Consider the following 11,157-nt stretch of genomic DNA (forward strand, 5'->3'; position numbering starts at 1 on the left):
TGGAATACATAAGCTGAAGACCGTTACACTGAATTCACTGTCAGTAGTTGCTATCATAACGACTTTATGGGCAGGTGACTTTCCTTGACCTTCGGCTCAGGAACATCATAGACATCAACAGTGGGCACCACGTGGTGATGAAATAGCTTGGGTCATGAGTTTAAATGGCATTGCATTTTGAACTGTGAAGGGTCAGGAACATTCACCTCCTTTTGCATGACACCCTTTAAAAAATCAGTAGGTCTAGTTTGATTCTCTTGATACCTCTGAATTTACCCCATTCCTTCTATAATCCTTTGAACCCCAATGAAAAATGATGTACAGAAATACAAAAACAAAGAAAATAAGCTCATTTTAAGAAATAAACACAGAAATGTCACTTAATGTCCAAATTGTTGTCTCGGTTTAAATATAGTGTACAGCGAGGGTTATTAATACTAGATATGCTTTGAGTAAATAACTTATTTTTTTCTCCAGAGACCCAGGGACTAGCTCTCTTTTCCTCTTGCCCTTTGACCGCCATCCAAGCACTCATCAGGCCAAACTCTGCTTAGCTTCAGGGATCAGATGAGATCAGGTGTGTTCAAGGGGTATGGCCACAGACACTTTGCTCCTTGACAATAGATAAATCACTCTGATGATTTCTGGTTTCATGTTTTCCTAGAGAATATGTTTATTGCCCTCATGTAGTTTCCCCTTAATGCTTTCTGAGATAAGAACATACTGCCACGAACCATATATTCACTCAACTGCTTTCCCCTTTGGAAATCTGTCTCTCTTCACTCAACGGAGGCTCAGCAACCGGGTACAAGCTACACCCAATTGGTTCTGTACCCACCAAACCTCAAAGGCTGGTGGCAAAACATAGCTGTGGTGGGTACTTGAGCATCATGTCTTTAAACTGTATAAGTCCACGCTGGGTTCTCAAAATAAGGAAAGGAAACTTGGATTAAACATCTAAATTAAATCCCCAGGAGGACTTTTGGTATAAGAAGGAATAAGGAGTTTTGTAAAAGATATTTTAAGCTCTTTTTAATATAAATAACTTTTCTGTATTTAATGAAAGAATAAATGTGTTTATTTAAAAAAAAAAAAGTTTGCAGACATGGAATTACAGGCACCACTGTATTACCAAACACTTTTCAGCCACGAAGTCTTGTAGTTCATCCCCTCCCTTCTTATTTCAGCATCTGCCAAGATGACTTCTCCATGGTCACTTCCTACTCTGCTTGATTCTGTTTCTCTTTTTTCATTACTCAAAACAAAACAAAACAAAAACGAGTCTTTTTCTTGGCCATAAAATTCTATTCTCTAACAAATATACTTTTTCTGCTTCTAAGAAATGAATTAGACAAGGTAGAGGCAAGTCATGAGAAATCGTGTGTTTGCTTTATTTTGTCCTTTTTACAATGAAATGTTTCCTTGTAGATAGTCCAATTCAGGATGGAAAACTGTCATGAATTTTTATATACAAGATAGAAATTGCATTATGAGAGCAATGGGGAAGAAACAGGAAAAAGAAATATCTCAACAGGAGAAATCAGAAAATTCAAATGTAGGTTGTCTAGTACTGTGCATTTTCTGCTTCTCCAACTAACTCAGAAGCATTTAGAAGGCTGGGTCATACCATCATATATTTGTTTTTATTCTTCCCATTAATTAGCAGTGTGAGTATATTGCTAGAACTCAAAATACTTTTAAACTACCACATATCGAAATACTGTACTAAGCATATTAAAAATTATTTAGTTTAATCCTCACAAAAGAAGAATTGTTTTACTGTTCCAGAAAATGCTTTCAGATGAGGAAACTGGGGATTAGAGAGGTTAAGTAATTTGCTTAAAGTCATGCCACAGTAATTACAAAAGCTGAGACAGTGTCTTATCATTCTGATTCCAGAAACCTAACCTTTCAACCACTTTGCTGCACCGCATTCTTACATGATATCCTCTCTCCCTCCTGACCAGCCAACCGTGGTATTTTCCATTGGTTTGTACATTTCTGGGATAATTTCACCCTTTACGTCTGACCTCTTCAATCTTGGGCATTGTCTCAAGATTCATTTGCATTTGGATTTCAAATCATCAAAAGAAAAAAAAAGTGTTTTTTGATGAGGGCTTAGTGCATACGTATAATAAGAACTGACCCATGAAAACCTCACTGCGCGCCTGTGAGTGCCTTATTTCATTCTTCAGTAATTAGGTGCTACCATGTCTCCCATCTTAGAGATAAGGAAACTGAGACACAAAGGTGGTTCATTAATTTTCTCAAGGTCACAAAGTTTGTAAGAGGCAGAAATTACCTAACTCTAGGGACACTTTTTTTTTTTTTTTTTAATAAAAACTACAGGGATAAAAGGCCTGTGCCCAATAGAATTATCCTAATAAAAGGAACTACTTAAATATGGGACTCAGCCTGTGAGTCCTTCTGGTTGAATGATAGAATTGTGTTTTCACTTTTAGGAATTATCCTGATATGTGCTAGCCCAACCTCTCATCTGTGTTTTAGCCCAATAATCTACTAATGTGTTCTAATTAACAAGGACACATTCTTAGATGTGATTGCCAGTGAACGAATGTGTTCTGTAAACTGTAGAAAGAAATAGTTAACACTAGTTAACCTCATCTAATTGATTTATCGACATAGTTATGATATTCCAAAGTGAATTGGATGAGAATTTGACTAGAGAAAAGAATTATGTAGACATTAAATCTCTCATATCACTGTCCACCCCATCCTCTTTTCAATTCCTTGTTTCCCATCTCCTGTCTTTTCTCTTTCCTTCCCTCGTTCTTTTTCTCTGTTTTTCTCTCATTTTCTTCCTTACTTTATTTTTTGCCTTATTCTTATGAGAAAGAGTAGTATTTCCATAACTCAAGTATCTAATTCAAATATAAAGTGAAATAAAAGTGGATTTGGACTTACTTCACTTAGCATAATACCCTCATCCATGTTGTCACAGATGGCAAGATTTTGTCTTTTTTTATGTCTGAGTAGCATTCCACTGGAAAACACTTTGAGATAAGGTTAGGCAAGTTTCTTTAGCACAGGTTTCCCCACAGTTGTGCAATCATCACCACTACCTATTTCCAAAAGTTTTCCATCACTTTGGACAGAAACTTTGTAACCATTAAGCAATAACTCCCCATTCTCCTCTCCCTCAGGCCCTGGTAACTTGTAATCTACTTTCTATCTCCATGAATTTGTCTATTCAAATAATTCATATAAGTGCAATCATAAAATATTTGTCCTTCGTGTCTGGTTTCTTTCACTTAACATAATGTTTCCAAGGTCCATCCATGTTGTAGCATGCGTCAGAATTCCTTCCCATTTATGGTTGAAAAATAATCCATCGTGTGTATATACTACATTTTATTTATTCATCTGTTCCTTGGCACTTGCGTTGTTTTCACGTTTTAGCTGTTGTGAGTAAAGCTGTAATGAAATGTTTGAGTTCTTCTTTTCAATTCTTTTGGATGTGTACCTAGGAGTAGAATTTCTGGATCATAAGCCAATTCTATGTGTAACGACTAAAGGAACAGCCATCCTGTTTTCCACAGTGGCTGCACCATTTTACATCGCCGCAAGCAAAGTGGAAGACATCCAATTTCTCTACATCTTCGCCTATACTTATTTTCCATTTTTTGATTATAGCCATCCTAGTAGCTGTGAAGTGGTATCTCATTATGGTTTTGATCCTCATTTCCCTAATGAATAATGGCATTGAGCATCTTTTCATGTGATCATTGACCATCTTCCTTGGAAGTCTATTCAAGTTCTTCACCCATTTTTATTTTGGGTAGGTTGCCTTTCTGTTGTTGAGTTGCAGGAGTGCTTTATATATCCTGGGTATTAAAGCCTTATCAGACATACGATTTGCAATATTTCTTCCATTCTACAGGTTGTCTTCACTTTTTCTTGATAATGTCCCTTGATGCACAAAAGGTTTTAGTTTTTTTTTTTTTAATTACCAGAAAGAATTTATTTAGGAAAAAGAAAGGGTTGCAACCCAGTGCATGTAGACATGGCAAGCCATGTACATACTCTGGCCTGCATGCTAAGATGCAGGCGTATTTATAGAAATGGAAGGGGAAGTTAGAATTTTTAGTTTTGATGGAGTCCAATTTACCTACTTTGTTTTTGCTGCTTATGGTTTGGTATCATCAAAAAAAAAAAAAAAAAGAAAGAAAAAAGAAAATAAAGAAATAAATACCAAATCCATGGTCATGAAGATTTACCCATACGTTTTTCTTTCTAAAGTTTCATGGTTTCAGCTCTTATATTTAGGCTCTTGATTCACTTTGAGATAATTTTTGTATATAGTGCGAGATAGAATTCCAACTTCATTCTTTTACATGTGGAAATCCAGTTGTCCCAGCACTATTTGTTGAAGAAACTAGTCTTTTCCTCTTTGAATGAACTTGTCATCCTTGTCAAAATCAATTGGCTGTAGATGTATATAGGTTTATTTCTGGACTGTAAAATCTATTCCATTGGTCAATATGTTTATGCTGATACCAGTATCACTCTGTTTTGATTATAGTAGCTTTGTTTTAAGTTTCAAAATCAAGAATTGTGCATCGATCAACTTTGTTGTTCTTTTTCAGAATTGTTTCGGTTATTCAGGGACTCTTGCAATTTCATATGAAGCCGAGTATTGTCTTTTTCACTTCTGCTTAAAAAAAAAAGCTGTTGGAATTGTTCTAGTGGTTGCATTGAATCTATAGATTGCTGTGGGTAATATTGACATCTTACCAGTACGAAGTCTTTCTACTCATGAACATGGTGTGTCTTTCCATTTATTTAGATCTTTAATTTCTTTCAGCCATGTCTTATAGTTTTCAGTGTACAAATCTTTCACTTATTTGGTTTAATTTATTCTTAGATCTTTTATTCTTGTAGATGCTATTATAAACAGAATTGTTTTCTTAATCTCCTTTTCAGATTGTTCATTGCAGTTGTATAGAAACACAACTGATTTTTGAGTGTTGATCTTGTATGTTACAATTTTTACTGAATTCATTTATTAGCTCTTGAATTGATACCAACTTTAATAACTTACAGAAACTCTACTCCTATATGGCTATGTTCTTCTCCCTTTACGTTGTTGTCACAAATTATATCTTTATTCATTGAGTGCCGATAGCATAGATTAATAACTTTTTAAATATATTTGTCTTTTAAATTCTTTAGGAGATAAAAAGTGGAGCTACAAACCTAAAATATAATAATACTGTTTTTATATTTGCCAATGTATTCACTTTTACCAGAGATCTTTATTTCTTCATTAGGCTACTGTCTAGCATCCTTTTGTTTCAACCTCAAGGACTCCTTTTATCATTTATTGCAGGGCAGGTCTAGTTGTAATGAACTCTCACAGCTTTGTTCACCTGGGAATGTCTTAATTTCTCCTTTATTTGTGAAAGGCAGTTTTGCTGAATATAAACTCTCACAGTTTTTTTTTCTTTTTTTTAAATTTTCAGCGCTTTAAATACATCATCTGCCTGCCTTCTGGTCTCTAAGGTTTCTACTGAGAAATCGGCTCAGAATCTAATCGAGATCCCATGTAAGTAACGAGTCACTTCTCTTTTTTAAAAAGTCTCTCATTGTCTTTGGCTTTCAACAGAATGATTATAAAGTTTCTCAATGTGAATCTCTTTGGTTTTCCTACTTGGAATGCATTGACATTATTGAATCTGTAGATTTATAAATTTCATTGAATTCAGGAAGCCATTATTTCTGCAAATATTCTATTCAAATATTCTTTCTCTCTTCTCCTTTGAGACTCCCAGTATGTATATGATGGTCCATTTAATGGTGTATCATTGCTCTTTTAGTCTCTGTTTGGCTTTCTTCATTCTTTTTCCATTATGCTCCTCAAACTCAATAATTTAATTGTCCCATCTTTAAGTTCACTGATCGTTTCTTCTGCCTACTCAGATCTATTGTTGAACTCTTCTAGCGAATTTTCCATTTCTTTTATTGTACTTTTCAGTTCCAGAATTTCTTTTTGGACCTTTTTAGTAATTTCTATCTTTTTACTGATATTTTCATTTTATTCATACATTACTTTTCTGATTTCCTTTTATGCATTGTCCTTGTTTTCCTTTATGTCTTTAAGCATATTTAAGACAGTTGTTTCAAAGGCTTTGTCTAATTAAGTCCAATGTCTGGACTTTTACAAGGATGATTTCTGTCAATTTATTTTGTTCCATAGAATTGGACATACTTTCCTATTTCTTTGTATGTTTGTGATTTTTGTTAATAATTGGATATTTGAATATTATAATGTGATAACTCTGGAAATTAGATTGTCCCTCCTCCCTGAGTTTGCTGGATGTGTTTTGACTGTTGAAGGCTATCGTGAGCCATCTGTTCAGTGACTTTCCCAAACTATTTTTGCAAACTATATTCCTTATGACATGTGGTCATTGCAGTCTGCGTTCTGCCGCTCATGTTTAGCTAGGGGTTTGACAGAGATTTCCTTGAATATGAAGAGCTAAAATATCAGCCAATGAACCAAACAGACAAAGCACACCTCTCTGTCTTTGCCAATTGTCTGTGCTGGGGCATTCCTTCAATAATTAGCCACTATCGAACTAAACTAGGGATCAGCAGAAGATGAAATCTTAGGATCTGCTCAGATCTTTTCTGAGTGTATATCTTGCCCTGAGAATGCATGTGGCCTTCTAAATTCCCCTGCATACACAGCTGATTTCGAATTACCTAATTTCCGCAAGAAACTCTTCTCAACTTTGCTTCCAAGACTTAGATGGTTTATTGTATATTTCAACTGTACTCTTTTGGCCCAGGCATCTGAAGGTTTTTAATGTGTTTTTTTTTTTTTTTTGGCAGTGTTTTTGATCAGTACCTGTTGCTTTTTCATCCCTAGTTCCAAGTTAGTGAAACAGAAGTGAGCAATGTTATGGGTTGAATTGTGTCCCCCCAAATTCATATGTTGATGTCCTAACCCCCAGTAACTCAAAATGTAACCATATTTGAAGAGATGGTCTTTAATGAGTTAATTAGGGTTAAATGCGGTTAAGAAGGTAGGCTCTAACATAATACAAATGGTGTCCTTATAAGAAGAGGAGAAAAGAGATACCAGGGATATGTGTGCACAGAGGAAAGACAATGTGAGGATGCAAAAAATGTGGCCATCTGCAAGCCATGGAGAGAGTCCTCGGGAGAAACAAACCTGCTGACACCTGGACTTCTGGTCTCTAGAACTTTGAGAAAGTCAGTTTCTGTTATTTAAGCCACCCAGTCTGTGGTATTTTGTTACGGCAGCCCTAGCAAGCTAATACAAGTGCCTTGCATCAGTCCTGGTAGCACACAGACGTCTTAGAATAGACAGACAAAATAATTTTCTAATAATCTTTTCTCTGTCCCCTCTGGAATCAGGGACCAAGGTTCCATACTGAGAATGTACGCTTTTGTTGATTCTAAACCAAACCACTGCTGAAAGGGTATAGGGCAAAGGCATGTAAAAACATAACAAAATTTTTCTATTATTTTGAATTTGGGTTTTTCTTAAATGAGTAGTCTTTTGATTGCTGTAAACTTTTGACTATTTTTCAGAGTTCTAATCAAGTTAGTTCTGACACTTCGTATTTATTTTTTGATGTTTCTTTTGGGGAACAAGAGCTTAGAGTTTCCTAGTCTGCTATTTTGTTGACATCGGCCTCCTCCTCCCCAAAACGTTAATCCACTCATGTGAATCATGGTGCTCCTGAAGGGGAGAACATAGTATGTGTTGTCATTTACCAAGTTTATTTGACTATAGAAGATTTTTAAAATAAATATTCCTTTTCATGGAGCCCATTACAAAGATGGTAAGTGTTCTGTAAAACATAGTTTTGTAAATGCTGATCCACATTATTTATTAATTCAATTAACAAATTCTTGTCGGACAATAAATATATTAGATGATAATGTTATACCTGTGAATAAGGCTAAAGGTAACCATAGGGTTATTATTAAAACCCTATTCTCCTGCCAAGGAGGGAATGTTTTATTGGGGACTGTAGAGTAGGTGCCTGGGATGGACAGGTAATGGAAGAGGAACAAAGAATCAGTAAAGATCATTTTAAACTTTCCAAGTTATTTATCTAAGACTAAATTTATGTAATGATCTTGTAGTCTAGAGCTATAACTCAGATGCAAATGAAAGACTCTGCTAGTAATCAGATTTGACAAAAGTATTAATTTCTAGATGAGTTCTCTTAAAAACTTAGTGCCCTAGATGATGGGTCGACAATGTTTTTTTTTTTTTTTTGAAAATGGCCAGATAGTAAATATTTTAGGCTTTATGGGCCATAAAGTCTCTGTCACAACTACCAAATTCTGTCTTTATAGTGAAAGTAGCCATGGACAATATGTAAACAAATAGGTGTGGGTGTGTTCCAGTAAAAATTTATTTACAGAACAAGAGTTGGATTTAGAAACAGTGACTGGATTTTTCCCATGTGCCATGTTTGCTGAGCTCTGCTCTGGACTTTTAGAGTAGAAGGTTGGAGAACAACAGAAATTGTTCTGGAATTCCATGATCTTTCTATGCGTAGAAGTAAGGACCAGCCATGAACATGGAGGAGCGTAGGGACTTTCTGTAGGACTGTTTACAATGAGTTTGATATTGTGCTTTGTGACATGAACAAAATCCAATTTAGCAGAAAGTTTGGATGTTAAATGATGTCCGTTGAGCCAGCTGCACTACAGTGGTCCAAGGTGAAAACCACCTAATTTGAATGAGACCACTGTGTTGTCATAAGAGCTAGGAGGAGTATGTAAGTAAAATGGGGCCAGGCCAGATAATGTGAACAACAAATACCTAATATATTTGACTCAGTCGTTATATGATTCAGGCATTGCTCATAAAAATGAATCAATGGTAAGAGCATTCTGTATCTTGCATATTTAAAACGTGGAACCAATTGTTATAATTTCTACCACGGTAATGAAAATTTTATCTATTATTCATTGTGACTATATTAAAATAAGCCTATATTTATATGTGCAGACCAAAGCTTTCCAAGGTAACAATAAATATTATTTTTTAAAAGCTTCATGATGAATTCAGCTTAAAAAATAAGTGTCGGAGACAAATATTATGTGATATTGCTTATTTGTGGAATCTAAAAAAGCCAAACTCATAGAAACAGATTGCAGAGAGGTGGTTACAAAAAGGCTTGGGGGTGTGGGAAATGGGGAGACGTAGGTCAAAGGGCACAAACTTTCAGTTATAAGGTGAAGAAGTTCTAGGGATCTAATGTACAACATGGTGACTGTAGTTAATCATACTGGGTTGTGTACTTGAAAATTGCTAAGTGAGTAGTTCTTAAATGTTCTTATCACAAAAAAGAAATGGTAACTATGTGACATGATGGAGGTGTTCGCTAACGCTGTGGTGGCCATCATCTTACAATATATAAATGTATTAATCAATACTTTGTACAGCTTAAAGTTACAGTGTTCTATGTTGACTATATCTGAATAAAGCTGAAAAAAATTTAAATGAGGGCTGCTGCAAAGATTTAACAAAAAATAGGCATTAGGAAAAAACAGGGGATCTGTGTAACACCAAAACAACTAGTCACTATTCATTAGTTTTGCCTCAGTTAATGTTATTTTCCAACATCATTTTAAGACAAAAGACTTGAGAGCAGAGGGCATTCTTTGAGTTCCAAGATGAAAATGTTATTTTTTTCTCTCTTGTCACAGATAGACAACAATGGCATTTTTATTTTGCATTTTATTCCTCGTAAATAATTTAATGTGTTCTCAAGCACAATGGCTTTTGTATAGGGCCCTTGGATGGGAGTGGAATATTAGGTATATGTGCTTGACTTATACAGAAAATAAATTCCTTTGGAATAAGATTTTTGTCTAGCATGAAGATTTCTTGCCATTAGCTCAAGAGATGAAGGAGGGAAATAAAGCACATGGAGGAAGCAAGAATATGTATAGTTCAGGGTCACAGCCCTGCTCTTTGAACATGGGGAAGCACCGTTTCTTATGATGGCTTTCTGTGTTGCACGGTTCTTTGATGCCCATTAATTAGAAATCTTTGGAGAATGGGAGTATTGCAAGGAGAGAGAATGGCTGTTCATGGTGGTGCTCCCTTTGTGAGGGGCGATTTGAGTCATCTGATCTGAAAGTTCTTCTAAGCATCATGATTGTAATTAGAAATAGTCACAGAAACTAGCCCATTGCATTAATTGAGTCTTCTTGAAAATTCACCACAAATGAACTATACCATTGATTCTTCTTCCCAATACAAGGTCAGAATGGTTTTATCAGTCCTGCTGTGTTTGGTTCGGTTGCTGACATCCAGGTCTGTGCAAAGAGCAAAATAATCAGAGAAGTAAAGAAGTTGAATGTTTACCGATTCCCACAGTCTGATGAGATTGGCAAACCATTTGCTTTGGGCAAGCCATGTTGATAAAATGATGAAATTGCCAGACAAAGGGATTAATCAGCACCTAAGGTAGCTTAAATATAGAGAACAATATGTCAGCCTCCATGAGCCCTTCCTGCCAAGGTTCCCAGTTGTCAACTGCCCTCACACAGGGAAGAGCGAGTGGACAGATGTGCACACAGCTCAGATCCATATCACAGAGCTTTGAGAATGCTGGCAAGTTTCTATCTTTTCATGCTGTGGATTTCTTCATGATTTAAAGAGAAAGGGCAAGACAGGGGCCATTAACTGATAAAGGAGGATCACTTTTAGGAGAGAAAGTGGGTGCTATTAATAATTACACAGAAATACCAGGCATAAACCAGGATTGTCCTGAGAAGGCCTGGACTTTGGGGTCACACTTCTCAAAGATGTATTCGAAGTAGGGCAACTACTAGTCTGTCTTGTTTTTGCCACTAGCTCTGCTTATGACCACCTGTGAACTTTAAACAGATTACAGAAACTCTCTGAGCCTGTTACTTCTTCTGTAGATTGAGAATGATGCTTACTTTGATGCTAATTGTGAGAATTAGCAGTGATATATGGAAAGCCCATAATAGTTGTTCAGCCAAACAAATTATTAATATCATATTAAATACTATATTAAAATATTTTAGTTATAAGAAAGTCATCTTGTTCCATATATTCCAACAAAGAATGTGGATTTAAAAAAATATTTAAAAAAATAAAAAATAAAAAAT

General features: G+C 35.5%; 1 protein-coding gene across 3 annotated transcripts in view; it reads right to left on the reverse strand.

Annotated features, from left to right (window-relative positions):
- Window positions 1–11,157, reverse strand: part of GLRA2 (glycine receptor alpha 2) — a 173,429-nt gene that overhangs the window by 132,575 nt on the left and 29,697 nt on the right. The gene's annotated exons all lie outside the window — the stretch shown is intronic.

Source organism: Pteropus alecto, unplaced genomic scaffold (assembly GCF_000325575.1).
Source record: "Pteropus alecto unplaced genomic scaffold, ASM32557v1 scaffold23, whole genome shotgun sequence".
NCBI classification, from domain to species: Eukaryota; Metazoa; Chordata; class Mammalia; order Chiroptera; family Pteropodidae; genus Pteropus; species Pteropus alecto.